Source organism: Poecile atricapillus, chromosome 33, assembly GCF_030490865.1.
Source record: "Poecile atricapillus isolate bPoeAtr1 chromosome 33, bPoeAtr1.hap1, whole genome shotgun sequence".
In the NCBI taxonomy this organism is placed as follows: domain Eukaryota; kingdom Metazoa; phylum Chordata; class Aves; order Passeriformes; family Paridae; genus Poecile; species Poecile atricapillus.
The window spans coordinates 12,501-29,907 of record NC_081281.1 but is presented as its reverse complement, the minus strand read 5'-3'; the positions used below and the strand labels follow the sequence as shown (position 1 = coordinate 29,907).

The following is a 17,407-nucleotide window of genomic DNA, read 5'->3' as shown; positions in this document are numbered from 1 at the left end:
TTTTTCACTCCAGGCTCGGCTTTTCCCCCGACGTCCGCCGCATCGGGCGTCGCGAGGACGGCCGGGTTCTTCAGCGGGGAGTCTCAGGAGCCGGTACGAATTCTGCTTTTTCTGAAGGCGTATGAAAGCGTGCTATCAAAATAGCTATTTTCTCCACTGAAAAGCGTTCCGTACACGACCGCCAAGGCACGGATGTGTTTTAATCACGTAGCTAGATGTACTTAGAAGATTATTTTTCAAGGCAACACTCGTAGTAGAATTTCATTCGGTTTGCGTCCGCGAGAGGCGGGCCGCCGAAGAGGCACGGTCGGGAACGAAGGACGGAGTAAATCTCCGGGGACGCGCGGCAAAGGACCGAGTCGCATGGAAGAGGCCTCTTTCTAAACCGCATTAATATTTCGCCGTAATTCGGGGCGTTTGGATTTAGCCTGGGCTTGTCAGCTAAGTCATAAACAAGCCAACTCGGCTCCTCAGCTCTCAATGAGCGTTTGAAACACGTCCACAGAAGGCCAAGGCAGTAATGACTGCAGAGGAAAAATTCACGACTGAATGATTGCTGGGGAAAAATTCCTCAGGAGTCACAAACCCGAGACACGTGAAATTCTGAAGGTGGAATTCTAGTTTCAGCTTTGGGCACCCGAAGGAGGACAGGAGTCCTTAGCCACATAAAGGGAAACCGAGCGCCCCAGCGCGTCAGGCGCAGACAACGAGGCGTTCAGGGAACTAGCGGCGAGCCCTTTCCGCCCCTACCCTCTCACCCAGGGGCAACAGCAGCGGGTATCGGACAAACCTCTGTCAAGCAGCAGCAGCCGAGCAGATGAACCGGTGCATGGATTTGCAGGGGGGAACTGGATTTGCAGGGGGGATCTTTCTCCTTTTTTCCTTTTGATTTCATCTTCCTAGTCCCTCCAAAGCGTCCCTAGAAAAAATGGGGATGATGAGGACGAAAGTAGTTGAAACTGAGGGAAGCAACTCCATTGGGGAGGGTGAAACAGGGAAACCTTATGAATGTGATTGTTTGTCAGAAGATTCTGAAAATATGAAGGCTAGAATCAAAGTAGAAATGAAAGCCTGCTCTGAGTCCTAGGATACCGAGTGCCGGTTAACCAAAGAACAATAGCCTAGCCAGTTGAACGAGAATCCCTGCTGACAAAACAATGTCCTTCTGCTGATCGAGAAGTCCAAAGGTAAAGAAGCAAGGAAAGAACTTGTAAAGCTTTGTAGAGTCTAAAGTGCAGCACTGTATGTTAATATAGGGAAGCGCATAGGCTGTATGTAAACTCTTTAGTGGCCGTGTCTCATGGTGATCGGTTACTAAGAATTAGAATATTCACGATAGAAAAAGATATATTGGATTGTAACAAGAACTTCGCTCTCAACTCTTACCCCTCTCTCAGCTCCCCTCTCCCCCGCTCTTACCTCTGAACCCCGCTCCCTCACCTCCTTCCCGTCTAGCCCTCTCCCCCACTCTTAACTCTCAGCCCCCTCTCCCTGGTCCTACCCCACTAGTCTTCCCTACTGTCTACCTCTGGTTTTTCCCTCTTTCCCTCTATTGCTCTCTTATTCCCTCCCTCCCCTTTCCCAACCTCTCCTCCCCTGCTCTTACCCGTTCTCTCTCCCCTTCCCCGGACCACGCGGACGCCGAGGCCGGCGGCGGACACGGATCTCCCCTCTTTTTACCCTTATAATAAATTGCTTATACTTGAACAGCTTGACCCCGGAGAAGTCTCTCACCGTGAGTGAGCGTTTTTACACACCAATACCTGGCACCCGCACGTTTACGAGCCATCCCACGACTCCTCCATCGGTGAGACACTGCTCCATCATCACTGGCAACTACGAAGACAGGTTTTTTCACCCTTTAAGGCCGTCTAGAGCGCAGTTTATGCGGCTGATCACCATAACACCGTAACTCTCTTTCCACTGTTCCGCGGCACCCTCGGGCACCGGCCGGCCGTCGCTCAGCAGCGTCGGCTCCGGAGCTCTAGAGGTATCCGCCGCGTGGCTTTTTCGGGGCGCACGTTCCGAACGGCGTCCGCACCCCTGGTTTCCGCAGGGCCCCGCGGCACTGAGAAGGGTGGCAAAGCCACGCCTCTTCTGTGCTACACGGGACATACCCTGCGTGGTTTCTTCGGGGTGAAGGTTGCCAAGCAGCGTCTGAACCCCTGGTTTCCGTGGAGCCCCCGAGCTCAGGGGGGCGTTGCGAGGCGACGTCTCACCTGGGCTAGGTGGGCAAAGCCTCTACGTGGTCGAGCGAGGGGCAGACGCTGTCACAGCATCTACACCCCGAACTCTCTAAAAGTTTTTCCGCTGCAGCGTCCACACTGTAGTTTTCAGACGACTCTGCAGCGTGGTTATGTGCGAGTATTACTAAGTGACACCCGAGAACGGACGGGAGGTGCCTGGCCAGCACCCATCACCCGAGCTCTGAGAGACGAGCCGACATCATTAAAATAAGAGGTGAGTCACAAACCAGTCTATCACGGGTCAAAACTATTCAACCCCAGAAAAAAAGCTGTATAAGCAACTAAAATTCTCACTAAAAGCCAGCCAAAGTAAATTGCCTAAACGAGAACTAAAAACCCTCCTAACCTGGACTCTAGTTAATTTCCCAAACGCAAAACACTCAGAATTTTTTACTAGAGATTTTTGGGACACAGTTGATAATAAGCTTTTTAATAACATCTCTCGCCGAACTATGGCGGCCGCTAAGCTCCTCCCAGCCTGCAGAGCACTCGTAGAAATGCGTGCTGCCAATACACAACGCGTGACGAGCCCCCCGTACCCCCGCAACCCCCGTATCTCCTACCCCTCCCCCCGACCACGCGGCCCCCGCATCCTCTGTCCCCGCCGGCCCCCGTCCTTTCCTGCCCACTGAGACCGGCGCGCCCCCGACCGCGCGCCCCCCGTTCCCCCTACCCCAGTTCCGGTACGCTCCGTTCCCACCCCTCCCACCGCCCGCCCGCTTTTGCCTCCCTCCTGCCATCCCAGCTACCCCCGATGTTGCGGTCCCGTCCCGTTCCACCGTCCCCGCGGTTATGGTCCCCGCCGCCGCCGTCCCCGCGGCCCCGCCTTCCCCCGCCGACACCGTGGTTCCCGGCTCCGCCACCCCGCCCACCCTCGGCATCGCCGTTCCCGCAGCTCAGCTCCCCTACACCCCCTCTGTGCCGCCCGCGCCGCCTTGCCGCCCCACAGGCTTCGCTTTCCCGGTGCCCGTGGGGCCGCCGGCCCCGCCGCCGCCGCCGCCGCCGCCGTCCAGCGACACCGATCCGAGCGGTGCGGCCCGGGCCGATCCGAAACTCCCGCTGCCGTACACCACTCCCCCATGCTGCCCTGCGGCGCTGACGCCATCCACGCATGCGCAATCACAGCTTTTATCGCCGAGGCTCCTGCAGCCGTCCCCGCGCTCCCCGCGTCTCCCCCCCCCGTGCCAGGCTGTCAAACCGCGGAGGGGGAGAGAAATGACCACTTCTAAAACACCAGAACAAGTCCAAAAATACCAGCGTCACGCAGTTTCAAATCACCGAGTTGAAAATTTCCAAAGGAATCCAATTGCAAAATACCAGAATACGGGGTTCCAAAATTCCAAAATGATTCCGTTTCAAAATAGTAAACTAGTGAGTTCCAAAATATGAAAAGCACCCAATTTCAAAATATCTATTTGCAAAATACCAGTTCTCAGATGTCTTACACCGGCAGGATTCCCAAACCCAAATGAATGCAATTATTGTCAAAACGGGATCTGTGCTACCAGAACGGCTATTTTCTTCCCTGAAAAGCTTTCCCTGGTGATCATCAATACACGTAGTTATTTTGATCATTTAGCCGGGCGTAATAAAATTTTTCTTTAAAACCCCACTTTTGTAGCGGTCCTCAGCTCGCGTCCGTGACCCGCAGCCTCCGGGCGGGACCGCCGGGGCCGGGATCGAAGCAGAGAGCCAGCCCGGTCCGCGCGGCTGCGCGGGGGAAGACCGAGCGGCGAGCAAAGGGAGCATTTATAAACTATATCGATATTTCACTGAAATTCAGGGCAGAGCAGCGACGGGGGCGCTCGGGGTCGGCCAGGATTAGCCCTAAACGAGCCGGGCCAACCCCCGACCGCTCAAGGGAAGCGGAAGTCAGTAACCGGTAATCGCCTAGGACCCCGTGAGGAATTTCCTCCGTAATCACAAACCCAGCACGCAGGGGATTTATGCGGCAGAATCCCAATTTCGGCCACGGCACTCGGAGGAGGATACCGGTTCTCTATCGCGGAAATGAAAGCCCAGCACCCCGGCGTTTCGGGGACGGACAGCGGGACACGTAAGGGAGGGAACGACCGGCAGCACGTTTCTGCGCCTCACCCCCAACCCCCCCCCCCCCCCCCCCCCACTCCAAGGTGCAGCCTCAGGCGTGACCGGTGAGGACGAGAAGGGAGCAGCTCCCGGCAGAGGCAGTTTTGAGAGGGTTACCCGGGCAAGGCTCGTGCAGGGAGCCGCCGGAGGGGCCAGCGGGGGCATCCCGGGAGTTCCTCCGGGAACGAGGGTCACGGCACCCAGCAGGGACCGGGGGATCAGGCGGTTTCACCCGGACGGGGAGCGTCACTTTAAGATAAAGCCGAGAGAAAAGCCCGTCCTGCCGAGCAGGGTCACCCGAGCGGGCGGGGCAGCACGCACATTCCCGGGGGGGGGGGGGGGGGGGGGGGGGGCGCGGGGGGCGGCAGTTTTCAGCTTTCCTCTTCTACCTCGCTACTCCATCTCCACAGCCCCAAAGAAGGGATGGGTTATCAGGAAAAAAGGCGTTTAAGCTGAGGGAAAAAGCTTTCTTTTCCCCAATCGCCTGTGTTTGAATTGAAGAGAAATCCACTTCCCCTGCAATTTTGATAGTCTCAATTGGAGGTACTCTGCCTTTTCTGTGCTGTTAGAGATATTAATTGATAGAGAATGCCCATTTTCTATTTTTTTCCACTTTAAGTGGAAAGGGAAAGCAGGGATGATGCTTTTTTATGGATCTGAATTAACCGAAAAATGCCCCCTTTTCAATCACCAGAGAGATTTAAAGTGAGGAAAACCACTCTTTTTCCCAATATTTGACACGTTTAAATTAAAGGGGAGAAGCCATTTATTTACCACTGTATCCGTTTAAGTGGATGTAGCTGCCCCATTTGCTCATTTTTAGCGTTGCCTTTTCCAGCATGTCCTGGGGTGACTTTATGATACCGGTATCCCCAATCGTCTGGTTTATGTTAAATATTAAGTTCTGCACCTTTAAGACCGGCTCTGAAGGCGAGAGCGGGGGGAAGAAGAAGCACGCCCTTTGCGTTAAGGAACAAACATCAGTCCCACACATCCCGCTCCTGGACCGTGGTGTCTGCAGCACGGACAGACAACGGGACAGAGCTTCTCTCTGGCTTTTAGTTGGTTTTAGCTAGCTGAGGCAGAGGAGTTCCCTGGACCTTTGTTTTTTTTTTCCTTATTTTGTTTCCTTGGATCTGTGCAAACCTGCTCCGGACCGAACACCCGGCCAAACCCCGGGAGCTCACGCCTTTGGCCCACCGGGGCCCGGGCCTCGGCACTTTTCAGCGCCGGAAGGACCGATAAGAACCCGAGCGAGGCGAGCTACACCACATGAAAAGGACTTTTCTTCCTAGACTTGCCATCCCATTGAACAGTGAGAAGTTTTATTATTTCATATTATTCAATTTCTGTTAAATAAACAGCTTTTTCCACTTCTTTCCAAGGAATTTTTTTTTTCCTTTCCTGGACCAGTTGGTAGGGAGGGGTCATTTCCCTGGGGAAATCCCCATTTGGAGTTTTCCTCCCTAATTTGCCCTAAACTAGGACACAGCATTTCAAGGGTTTAAAGCTGCATTTCAGGATACCTCTACCCACGCCCCGGCACCAAATATTTCCAACAGGAGCGAGTCCAGCAGGTACGTAACGGTAATGCCAACTGGGAGTCTATTTTTTTTCTTATTTTCATTTATAATGTAGAGAGCCCGAATTAGAGGTCCCTGTGAGACACCATTCATATCTATACTATTCTTCTCCACCCTAATTAATTACAGGGGGAGTGCTACTTAGTAATCACTAATAAATAATTATGCAAGTCCATAAATTATCCAACTTAGCCGACAACACTGCTGAAACACAAAGTTTTGCTTCTTACCTTTTTTTTTTCCTTTGCTCCATTGCTCTGAGTAATTGCAGTAAAAAAAGAAAACACTGTCTTTTCCCAAAGAGTTTTCTTCTACGCAGAGCTCCTTACCTCAATTTTAACTCAGAGGAGCCAAACAGCTACGGTCCCTCTGAGGGCTTTTATACCCGGTGGGATTTGCCGCCTCCCCTTTCCCAGGCATCGTGGGAAAAAGAGGCGGGCTCAATTAGGGGTATATTAACCCCAGGCTGTGCTAAGGGGCATTATTCCCTCCAAGGGAATCAGCTGGGCTAAAGAGCTTGTCTCTCATTTCAGCGAAGAGGCTCTTTCAATTTACTCCAGCCTGCTTTTAGCAGGTATCTTTTGGGCATTTGAAGCAGCAGAGGTTTTGAAAACACCTTGAAGAAAACATTATTGAACACAGGGAGTATTTAAGTTCATGATTTTGGGTTGGGAGTTCAGGGGTGATAAGATGCTTTTATAATGATTCTTCTGTTTGGGTTTTTTTTAGGAGGATTGCAGTTTCCTGAAGTTCTCGGTCACGTCAAGTGCGATACTTCAGATTCTCTCAGCAGATTCATCGTGACACAAAAGGGAACCACTGCGGCAGCTTTCCTTAGCAGCAGATCGGTCTCTCCGATGGATTCGCTTCGGAGAGATAAGTCGAGGGCTGTGGTCACAGAGGGGATCGAAGCAGGGCAGTGGGTTAGGATTCACACCGGTTAGGGTTTTGAGTCAGCTACAGGGAGGGGGAGGTTTGAGAACTGGCCTCTGGGGCTACGGTGAGGGAAAGGCTCACTTTGGCTAGCAATGCTGAGGCGGGCAGGGCAGAGCAGTCCCAAGGTGTGTCGTCACTTGTCTGTCGTGCTTTCCGTGTCTTCCGTTCATCTCGTGTAACATGTCTCTTGCCTTAGTCCTCCCAGGAGCTTATGAGAAACCCCAGGTCCTTCCGGTCATCTCCCATCTTTGCGTTCCTCGGCCCGGGGCCGACGCCGGCGAAGTTTCGATTCGGGAGGTCAGACAGGCGTCAGAATCGCATCTCTCTTCAGCAGCATCCGATCGGATGTCTTTTTAGGTCTTGTTCTCAGCTGTGTTGACAGCTGTATGCAGTAATCTTTCTTTACAGTGGATAAGGACTTGTGCCGATTCAAAGGCAGGCAGAGGCTTCCAGCCACAGGATTCTCAGGCATCCGTCTCTGCGGTTCTCGGAATAAGTCGTTCCGTTAGCATCTTTTTCCTCCGGGGTCATCCGAGCCCGGCGGGCTCGCCTTCGGTCCCATCTCGGTCATCTCGTTCAGCATTTTCTTGGTCCTTGTGAGGACTTTCTCGTCTCAGAGAGTTTTCTCTCCCTGTCGTGTCCCCTCGTCTCACGTGTCACGGGTGTCTGGGGGTATTCGGTCCGGAACTGCTCTGCCCTGCCGCCCGGCCCCGTTGCAGGTGTTCAAGGACAAGTCCTGGGCACTTGTAATTGGAGACTCGTAATATGGGCTGTAGTTGGAGTCTAGGTAGTATTCTTATGTTGGCAGAAGGTGTCTGGAGCTGTGAAGTTACCCTGCAGCACTTTGACTTTTTTCCTAACTTTCTTTCAGATGCGGATGGATCGACCTCCCGGCAGAGCGCCCTGTCCCAGATGAGGGGATCCCCCTGAGAAGGTCGGTCATGGTTTTTCTTTGCAGCGGGGCTGGAACCGGTCACTGTGTTACAGCTCTGCTCTTTGTCTTTATTTTTAGGAAGTAAAGCCGGATAGCAGCAGTGAAGGCGAAGCATTGTGAAGGTGAGCCTCGGTTGGTGAAGAGAAGCAGTTGTTCTTGCTGGGGTCTCAGTTTCTGGTGCAACTTCCAGCATTCCTGCTTGTTTGTGTGTTCTAGGCTGCCTCCTGATGTTGTGCTGAGGCCCCCTCACTGACATGCCAAGAGACCCGGTTTGCTTCTCCGGTGAGCCCCAGCAAATGTTACCGGAGTCCGTGACGAAGCCTCGACCTCGTCCACGTGAAGGTGCGGTCCGGGTAGCCTTTAGCCACGGCCGAGGAGTCGCGGCGAGTCGGGGGCGTCGGGAGGAGCGGCGACGGCGCGCTCAACTTTTAGCGACGCCGCATCGCCTCCTCTCCGTTTATTCTAGGCGTGCCCCGCGACGACGGCGTCCGCCTCGGAGCGTGGCCGAAGCGTGCGGCCCGAGGACCCGGGCGTTCCTAAGAGACGGTGAGTAGGAGCATAGTTGGGTTTTGGTGAATATGCCACTAAGATTCTGCACTTATATTTGGTTTTTTTTATCATAGGTGATGATACTTGTCTGAGACAACAGCTCGGCGAGAGAAGAACTTCCCAGATGGCGAGGTGGCTTCGTTTGGCCCCCGACCGGCCTCTCGCCGTGACTCACGTCTTCAGCCACCCGAGAGATAAGCGGAGCCCGCAGAGGGGATCAAAGCAGGGCGGCGGGTCGGGACTCAGATCGGTTTGGGTTTTTGAGTGAGCTTTGGGGATGGGGAGGCTCTAGAAATGACCCCATAGGCCCCATTGAGGGAAAGCCTCACTTTGGCTCGCAGCGCTGAGGCGGGCAGGGCAGAGCAGTCCCAGGGTGTGTCGTCACATGTCTCTCGTGCCTTCCGTGTCTTCCGCGCATCTCGTGTAACATGTCTCTTGCCTTAGTCCTCCCAGGGGCTTTTGAGAAACCCCGGGGTCCTTCCGGTCATCTCCCATCTTTGCGTTCCTCGGCCCGGGGCCGACGCCGGCGAAGTTTCGATTCGGGAGCTCGGACAGGCGTCGGAATTGCATCTCTCTTCAGAAGCATCCGATCGGATGTCTTCTTAGGTCTTGTTCTCAGCTGTGTTGACAGCTGTGTGCAGTCATCTTTCTTTACAGTGGATAAGGACTTGTGCCGATTTAAAGGCAGGCAGAGGCTTCCAGCCACAGGATTCTCAGGCATCCGTGTCCGCGGTTCTCGGAATAAGTCGTTCCGTTAGCATCTTTTTCCCCCGGGGTCATCCGAGCCCGGCGGGCTCGCCTTCGGTCCCCCCTCGGTCATCTCGTTCAGCATTCTCTTGGTCCTCGTGAGGACTTTCTCGTCTCAGAGAGTTTTCTCTCCCTGTCGTGTCCCCTCGTCTCACGTGTCACGGGTGTCTGGGGGCATTGGGTCCGGAACTGCTCTGCCCTGCCGCCCGGCCCCGTTGCAGGTATTCAAGGACAAGTCCCGGGCACTTGTAAGTGGAGACTCGTAATATGGGCTGTAGTTGGAGTCTAGGTAGTATTCTTATGTTGGCAGAAGGTGTCTGGAGCTGTGAAGTTACCCTGCAGCACTTTGACTTTTTTCCTAACTTTCTTTCAGATGCGGATGGATCGACCTCCCGGCAGAGCGCCTTGTCCCAGATGAGGGGATCCCCCCGAGAAGGTCGGTCACGGTTCTTCTTTTGCAGCGGGGCTGGAGTCAGTCACTGTGTTACAGCTCTGCTCTTTGTATTTTTTTTCAGGAAGTAAAGCCGGATAGCAGCAGTGAAGGCGAAGCATTGTGAAGGTGAGCCTCAGTCGGTGGAGAGAAGCAGTTGTTCTTGCTGGGGTCTCATTTTCTGCTATAACTTTAATCCCTTGTTTTTTTATGTTAGGTGGTCTACTTGCAAGATATCCCAGCCCAGGATGCCAGAGGACAGGTGGGTGCAAGCTCTAAGTGTGTTTTGGTGTTTAAGTCCCTGGTTTGCTGATAATGTTTAGTTCTCTAAGATAGAATGAAAGAACCACATCACGAATCCCACCTTGTGGATCCTGACACGAATCGGTGTCACGGACAGGATTCTGAGAGACAGAAGGGGTTGCAGATTTGTCGTGCACTCGGTATCGGGGGAAAGACGTTTCGCCTCAGCCGCCCCTAGCCTGCCACGCTGGTGAGCAGTGTCTAGAAAGCAAGGGAGGCGATTCGAATTTCTCAAGAACTGCACACGCCTCGGTGCAAAGCACCCCACACTCATTTGAGGGCTCTGTCTTCAGAATTTTACAAGGGATATTTGAATGCAAGAGTTTGGACTGACTGATTTTTCTGTTTAAAGTACTTGTTTGCTGATAATGTTTAGTTCTCTCAGATAGAATGAAAGAACCACATGACAAATCCCACCTTGTGGATCCCGACACAAATCGGTGTCACGGACAGGATTCTGAGAGACAGAAGGGGTCGCAGATTTGTTGTGCACTCGGTATCGGGGGAAAGACGTTTCGCCTCAGCCGCCCCTAGCCTGCCACGCCGGTGAGCAGTGTCTAGAAAGCAAGGGAGGCGATTCGAATTTTTTAAAAACTGCACACGCCTAGATGCAAAGCACCCCACACTCGTTTGAGGGCTCTGTCTTCAGAATTTTACAAGGGATATCTGAGTACAAGAGTTTGGACTGACTGATTTTTCTGTTTAAAGTACTTGTTTGCTGATAATGTTTAGTTCTCTCAGATAGAATGAAAGAACCACATGACAAATCCCACCTCGTGGATCCCGACACGAATCGGTGTCACGGACAGGATTCTGAGAGACAGAAGGGGTCGCAGATTTGTTGTGCACTCGGTATCGGGGGAAAGACGTTTCGCCTCAGCCGCCCCTAGCCTGCCACGCCGGTGAGCAGTGTCTAGAAAGCAAGGGAGGCGATTCGAATTTTTTAAAAACTGCACACGCCTAGATGCAAAGCACCCCACACTCGTTTGAGGGCTCTGTCTTCAGAACTTTACAGGGGATCTTTGAGTACGAGAGGTGGGACTGAGTGGTTTTTCTTCTGTTTAAGTCCCTGGTTGGCTGACAAGCTTTGGTAGTCCAAGATGGAATAAAGGAACCGCATCAGGAATTCCACCTTGCGGATGGTGCCAGTCATATTTTCTGTTTCGTCCGAGGTTCCGTGCAGAGAGGCAGAGCCGAAGTTTGCGATCGGCCGCACCGAAGCCAGCGCGGGGGACGTCTCGACGTACGCATCCTATCGAGGATGGGTCTTGTCCTATTACGTTACAAAAGGTAAGCGTCACAGGTGGAAGTTGGGATCAGGGGAAAAGCATTTATAATCAGTGGAGCCAATTTAAAGTTAAGGTACAGGACAGGGCTGTAGTGGGGTGGGCCCCTCTGAAGCCAAGGGAGAGGGTTTCTTTTCGAGCTCCCCAGAGCTTTTGCCGGGCAGGGCAGTTCCAATCCATCCTCTCACGCTCTCGCGTTTCACGTCGTCGGCCGTCTCAGCCTCTCGACGTCGTCGTGGATTTTTTCGTCCGAGGAACCGGCCTTCGCGTCCCCGCGGCTATCGCCACGTTCACCCGGCAGACATCGCCTGCGCTCGCCTCTGTAAAAAGTGCCTTGTGCTGTGCTCGCCTCTGTAAAAAGTGCCTTGTGCTGTGCTCGCCTCTGTAAAAAGTGCCTTGTGCTGTGCTCGCCTCTGTAAAAAGTGCCTTGTGCTGTGCTCGCCTCTGTAAAAAGTGCCTTGTGCTGTGCTCGCCTCTGTAAAAAGTGCCTTGTGCTGTGCTCGCCTCTGTAAAAAAGTGCCTTGTGCTGTGCTCGCCTCTGTAAAAAAGTGCCTTGTGCTGTGCTCGCCTCTGTAAAAAAGTGCCTTGTGCTGTGCTCGCCTCTGTAAAAAAGTGCCTTGTGCTGTGCTCGCCTCTGTAAAAAAGTGCCTTGTGCTGTGCTCGCCTCTGTAAAAAAGTGCCTTGTGCTGTGCTCGCCTCTGTAAAAAAGTGCCTTGTGCTGTGCTCGCCTCTGTAAAAAAGTGCCTTGTGCTGTGCTCGCCTCTGTAAAAAAGTGCCTTGTGCTGTGCTCGCCTCTGTAAAAAAGTGCCTTGTGCTGTGCTCGCCTCTGTAAAAAAGTGCCTTGTGCTGTGCTCGCCTCTGTAAAAAAGTGCCTTGTGCTGTGCTCGCCTCTGTAAAAAAGTGCCTTGTGCTGTGCTCGCCTCTGTAAAAAAGTGCCTTGTGCTGTGCTCGCCTCTGTAAAAAAGTGCCTTGTGCTGTGCTCGCCTCTGTAAAAAAGTGCCTTGTGCTGTGCTCGCCTCTGTAAAAAAGTGCCTTGTGCTGTGCTCGCCTCTGTAAAAAAGTGCCTTGTGCTGTGCTCGCCTCTGTAAAAAAGTGCCTTGTGCTGTGCTCGCCTCTGTAAAAAAGTGCCTTGTGCTGTGCTCGCCTCTGTAAAAAAGTGCCTTGTGCTGTGCTCGCCTCTGTAAAAAAGTGCCTTGTGCTGTGCTCGCCTCTGTAAAAAAGTGCCTTGTGCTGTGCTCGCCTCTGTAAAAAAGTGCCTTGTGCTGTGCTCGCCTCTGTAAAAAAGTGCCTTGTGCTGTGCTCGCCTCTGTAAAAAAGTGCCTTGTGCTGTGCTCGCCTCTGTAAAAAAGTGCCTTGTGCTGTGCTCGCCTCTGTAAAAAAGTGCCTTGTGCTGTGCTCGCCTCTGTAAAAAAGTGCCTTGTGCTGTGCTCGCCTCTGTAAAAAAGTGCCTTGTGCTGTGCTCGCCTCTGTAAAGTGCCTTGGCTTGGAGCTGCCCTGCCCTGGCACCTAGTTAGAGTTAGGTAGAACAGGTATAAAAGGTTATAGGTCCTGTTTTCTATGAGGTTTTTGTGTACAAAATGTGTGGGCCTAGAGGGGGGCTGAGTCATAGCTATCATACAATCCCTCACTGACCACCTTGTGTTGTCTTGCAGGTCTCTGATGCCTATTTTCTGAGGATCTACCATTTGATGTTGAGAAGCAGCAGCGAGAAGATGTCTCGGGGCATTTTGTTCAGCACAGTGTTTCAAATAAGGGTTGCGGTCACTGTGTGAGTTAGAGTCTCCTGCTGTGTGTCAGGGCGTGTCTGTCTGTGAGAGTCGGTGGGTCTGGGTGTGCTTGTGTGTGTGCGTGTTGTGCGGTTCTAACCTTGTGTGTATTGCTTTTGCTTTTCAGGACTTTAAATTCACTTTTAAATTTAGAATAAAAAATCCCCAGCTGGGGGGGTTTTTTTTTTTCCCTCCCAGCTGGGGTTTTTTTTCCTCGGTCCCGGCCGGTCTGCGAGGCGACAGTCATCGCCTAAGTTTGGGCACGGACCGGCCCCGGACCGGGGTTTTCGTCAGGCAGGCTGATTTTTGAGGCCCCTGGGAACTGTGTTCCCGTGGGGTAGGAGGGGGGTGTGTGTGTGTGTGTGTGTTGTGCGGTTCTAACCTTGTGTGTATTGCTTTTGCTTTTCAGGACTTTAAATTCACTTTTAAATTTAGAATAAAAAATCCCCAGCTGGGGGGGTTTTTTTTTTTTTCCCTCCCAGCTGGGGTTTTTTTTTCCTCGGTCCCGGCCGGTCTGCGAGGCGACAGTCATCGCCTAAGTTTGGGCACGGACCGGCCCCGGACCGGGGTTTTCGTCAGGCAGGGTGATTTCGAGGCCCCCGGGAACCAAGTTCCCGTGGGGTAGGAGGGGTGTGTGTTGTGGGGTTCTAACCTTGTGTGTATTGCTTTTCAGGACTTTAAATTCACTTTTAAATTTAGAATAAAAAATCCCCAGCTGGGGGGGTTTTTTTTTTTTTTCCCTCCCAGCTGGGGTTTTTTTTCCTCGGTCCCGGCCGGTCTGCGAGGCGACAGTCATCGCCTAAGTTTGGGCACGGACCGGCCCCGGACCGGGGTTTTCGTCAGGCAGGCTGATTTCGAGGCCCCCGGGAACCAAGTTCCCGTGGGGTAGGAGGGGTGTGTGTTGTGGGGTTCTAACCTTGTGTGTATTGCTTTTCAGGACTTTAAATTCACTTTTAAATTTAGAATAAAAAATCCCCAGCTGGGGGGTTTTTTTTTTTTTTTCCCTCCCAGCTGGGGTTTTTTTTCCTCGGTCCCGGCCGGTCTGCGAGGCGACAGTCATCGCCTAAGTTTGGGCACGGACCGGCCCCGGACCGGGGTTTTCGTCAGGCAGGCCGATTTCGAGGCTCCCGGGAACCACGTTCCTGAGGACCGCCAATGGCAGGGTTATAACGGGGCGGTCGAGAGGAGAGCGAAGGTGAGCGTGTGTGTGAGCAGAAGCCGGCTTCTGTGGCGAATGAGTATTGTGTTTTCTGCGTGCTCGTTGTGGTTTGGGGGAGCAGTAATAATGAAACAGCATGTATTGTCCTTTTCAGAAATGGTTATATTACGTTAATATGTATTTGGCTTGTACTGTTCTGTATTTGCTGCTGTGTTTCTCTGTATTGCTCTGTATCTGAATTAGGAGTTTTTCAGCGTGTACAGCAATTGTATTGTATTGTAATGCATTTGTATCCAGTTTCTATGTGTTTTTCTGTACTGTAAATAAATTCATTCAATAAAGTTGCCTCACCCCTAATAAAGATGATCCCCCCCACCCCCTCCTCCCCAACCCCTGTGTCTTTGGTGTGGTGTAGTCATTATTTTCATTCTATTTCTTGCTTTTCTGTCTCTTTCTAACCTTATTTCTGTCTGTCACTTCCTCTATTTTTCTGTTTCTTTGCTCTCTGACTCCAACCCTTTATTTTCCCTCCAACTCTGTTTCCTTTCCTTCTAGCTCCGAGTTAGACAGACAGCAAATGGAGTCGATTCCTTTCCACTGTAACTCAGTTCCAGTGAACAGGAATCGTCTCTGTTTCCTTTCTCTCTACCTCTGAGTTAGACAGAAAAGAAATAGAGTTGGTTTCTCTCCACTCTCCCTCTGTCTCTTTTCTCTCCAACTCTGTTTCTTTTCCCTCTAGCTCCGAGGTGGACAGACAGCAAATGGAGTCGATTCCTTTCCCCTGTAACTCTGAGTTACAGGGACCAGGCATCGTCTCTGTTTCCTTTCTCTCCACCTCTGAGTTAGACAGAAAAGAAATAGAGTCGGTTTGTCTCCACCCTTCCTCTGTTTCTTTTCCCTCTCGCTCCGAGTTAGACAGACAGCAAACGGAGTCGATTCCTTTCCACTGTAACTCAGTTACAGTGACCAGGAATTGCCTCCGTTTCCTTTCTCTCTACCTCTGAGTTAGACAGAAAAGAAGTAGAGCTGTTTTCTTTTCCCTCCAACTTTGTTTTCTTTCCCTCTAGCTCCGAGTTAGACAGAAAGCAAACGGAGTTGATTTCTTTGCACTGTAACTCAGAGTTACAGTGAACAGGAATTGTCTCTGCTTTGTTTCTCTCTACCTCCGAGTTAGATGGAAAAGAAAGAGAGTTGGTTTCTTTTCCCCCATCCCTCTCTTCTTTTTCTTTCCACTTCAACTCTGTTTCTTTTCTCTCTCACCCAGAGGGAAAGGAAATAGAGTTTTTATTTTGTTCCACTCTCCCTCTCTTTGTTTTCCTTCTAACTTTGTATTCCTTCTAACTTTGTTTCCTTTCCCTCTGTGTTTCTTTGCACTGTCCCACTCTTTCTTTCCCCTCTAAGTCTCTCTCCCTTTTCTCTGTAACTCAGCCTTAGACTTAGACTTAGACTTTATTTCTTTTTGTTCTCTATTTCCTTTCCCTCTAACTCTGAGTTACAGAGAAAAGAACCTTTCTTTTCTCTCAAGTTTGAGTTCATCCTTTCTTTTCACTCCAACTTAAAGTCTGAGTGAAAAGAAATGATCAACTCAAACTCCTTTCTCCTCTAACTTTGTGTTTTGCTTTCAAGCTTTAAACTTTAAAAAAAGCAGCAGTAGAACCTTTCATGCTCCCGGGGAGTAAATAAACAAAATAAATCTTGATTATAAATACATACCATTTACTCCCCGGGAGCACGAAACCTTCTACTGCTGCACCAGACTTATAGTTTTTATTCTTTTTCTTTATACTATATACCCTATATAGGGGGTCCCCACCCATACACACCCCCTAGCCCACTCACACCCTCACCAACTCCTATCCCAAACCCACACACCACTTAACCCAGCCCCAAGCACACGCTCCCCAATCACTCACCCAGCCCCTGCACGCCCCAGCCCCAAGCACCCACTCCCCAATCACTCACCCCGCCCTGCACCCCCCAGCCCCAAGCACTCACCCCGCCCCTGCACCCCCCCAGCCCCAAGCACTCACCCCGCCCCTGCACCCCCCCAGCCCCAAGCACTCACCCCGCCCCTGCACCCCCCCAGCCCCAATCACTCACCCCGCCCCTGCACCCCCCCAGCCCCAAGCACTCACCCCGCCCCTGCACCCCCCCAGCCCCAAGCACTCACCCCGCCCCTGCAGCCCCCCATTCCCAAGCACCCACCCCTTATACACCACCCAGACACAAACACCCACTCCCGAATGACTGAGCCAGCCCAAAGCACTCCCCCATCACACAACCCGTCCCGTGTGCCTAACCCCTGCCCCAACACGGCTGCACACAAAAGCATCACGCCAATTACACCAAAAAACCGCAAAACACCACCCCCACCACTGTCCGTCACGCCGCACCGCCCCCGGCCCCGCCCCGGAGGTGGCCGTCATGCCGCACCGCCCCCAACCCCGCCCCGCGGCTGTCCGTCGCACCGCCCCCGGCCCCGCCCCGGAACTGTCCGTCACGCCGCGCCGCCCCCGGCCCCGCCCCGGAGCTGTCCGTCACGCCGCACCGCCCCCGGCCCCGCCCCGGAGCTGTCCGTCACGCCGCGCCAACCCCGGCCCCCGCCCCGGAGCTGTCCGTCACGCCGCGCCGCGCCCGGCCCCGCCCCGGAGCTGCCCGTCACGCCGCGCCGCCCCCGGGCCCGCCCCTGAGCTGTCCGTCGCACCGCGCCGCCCGCGAGCACCGCCTCCGATGACGTCACGCAGCCGCCATGTTGAAAAACGTCAAAAAAAAATTTTTAATAAAATACGGACAAAACGACAAAAAAACGGCATAGTAACACAAGCACGAGACCCCCCGCCCAATCCGCCGACCCCCCCGGCAACAAAAAAGCCGCCGCAAACGACGGCAACCAATCCAAACCACCGCCGACCGCAGGAGCGCCGCGCCGCCGCGGAACGGCCGCGCAGCGACCCGAAACGACCCCCCGGCGCGCGCCAGCGCGCCGGGGGGTCGTTTCGGGTCGCGGCGCGGCCGTTCCGCGGCGGCGTGGCGCCGGCAAAACCCCCCGGCACGGGAGCCGCCATCTTGGCCGGAAGTACATCACGGCAGCCATGGCAACCGCCGGAAACCACGTCTGCGCATGCGCACCGCCATTTTGTCGCCAAAAAGAAGCACCATAGCAACGCGAAACGCGGCGCCGCAAACGGCGAAAAAACCTCGCAAAATGCCGCGCGTCAGCGCGGCATTTCGCGACGTTTTTTTCCGCCGTTTGCGTCGCCGCGTTTCGACGCCAAAAAAACGCACGACACCACCGATATAAACAAAGACATGCGCGCAGCCATTTTGAACCGGAAATCCGTACAGGCGGCCATTTTAAACCGGAAGTTCGATGGCGGCAG

General features: G+C 53.2%; 1 long non-coding RNA gene across 5 annotated transcripts; it reads left to right on the top strand.

Annotated features, from left to right (window-relative positions):
* Window positions 1-4,131: 4,131 nt before the first annotated feature.
* LOC131590519 (uncharacterized) lies at window positions 4,132-11,057 on the top strand. Of its 5 annotated transcripts, none has more exons than XR_009280103.1 (8): window positions 4,132-4,302; window positions 5,173-5,911; window positions 6,647-7,787; window positions 7,866-7,909; window positions 8,004-8,129; window positions 8,254-9,519; window positions 9,599-9,642; window positions 9,731-10,022. It is a non-coding gene; the product is annotated as an uncharacterized LOC131590519 (long non-coding RNA). The 5 variants fall into 5 exon arrangements; XR_009280100.1 differs by lacking the exon at window positions 4,132-4,302 and adding an exon at window positions 10,989-11,057 and having other exon boundaries at window positions 5,140-5,911; window positions 9,731-9,775; XR_009280104.1 differs by lacking the exon at window positions 4,132-4,302 and adding an exon at window positions 10,883-10,977 and having other exon boundaries at window positions 5,140-5,911; window positions 9,731-9,775.
* Window positions 11,058-17,407: the final 6,350 nt, after the last annotated feature.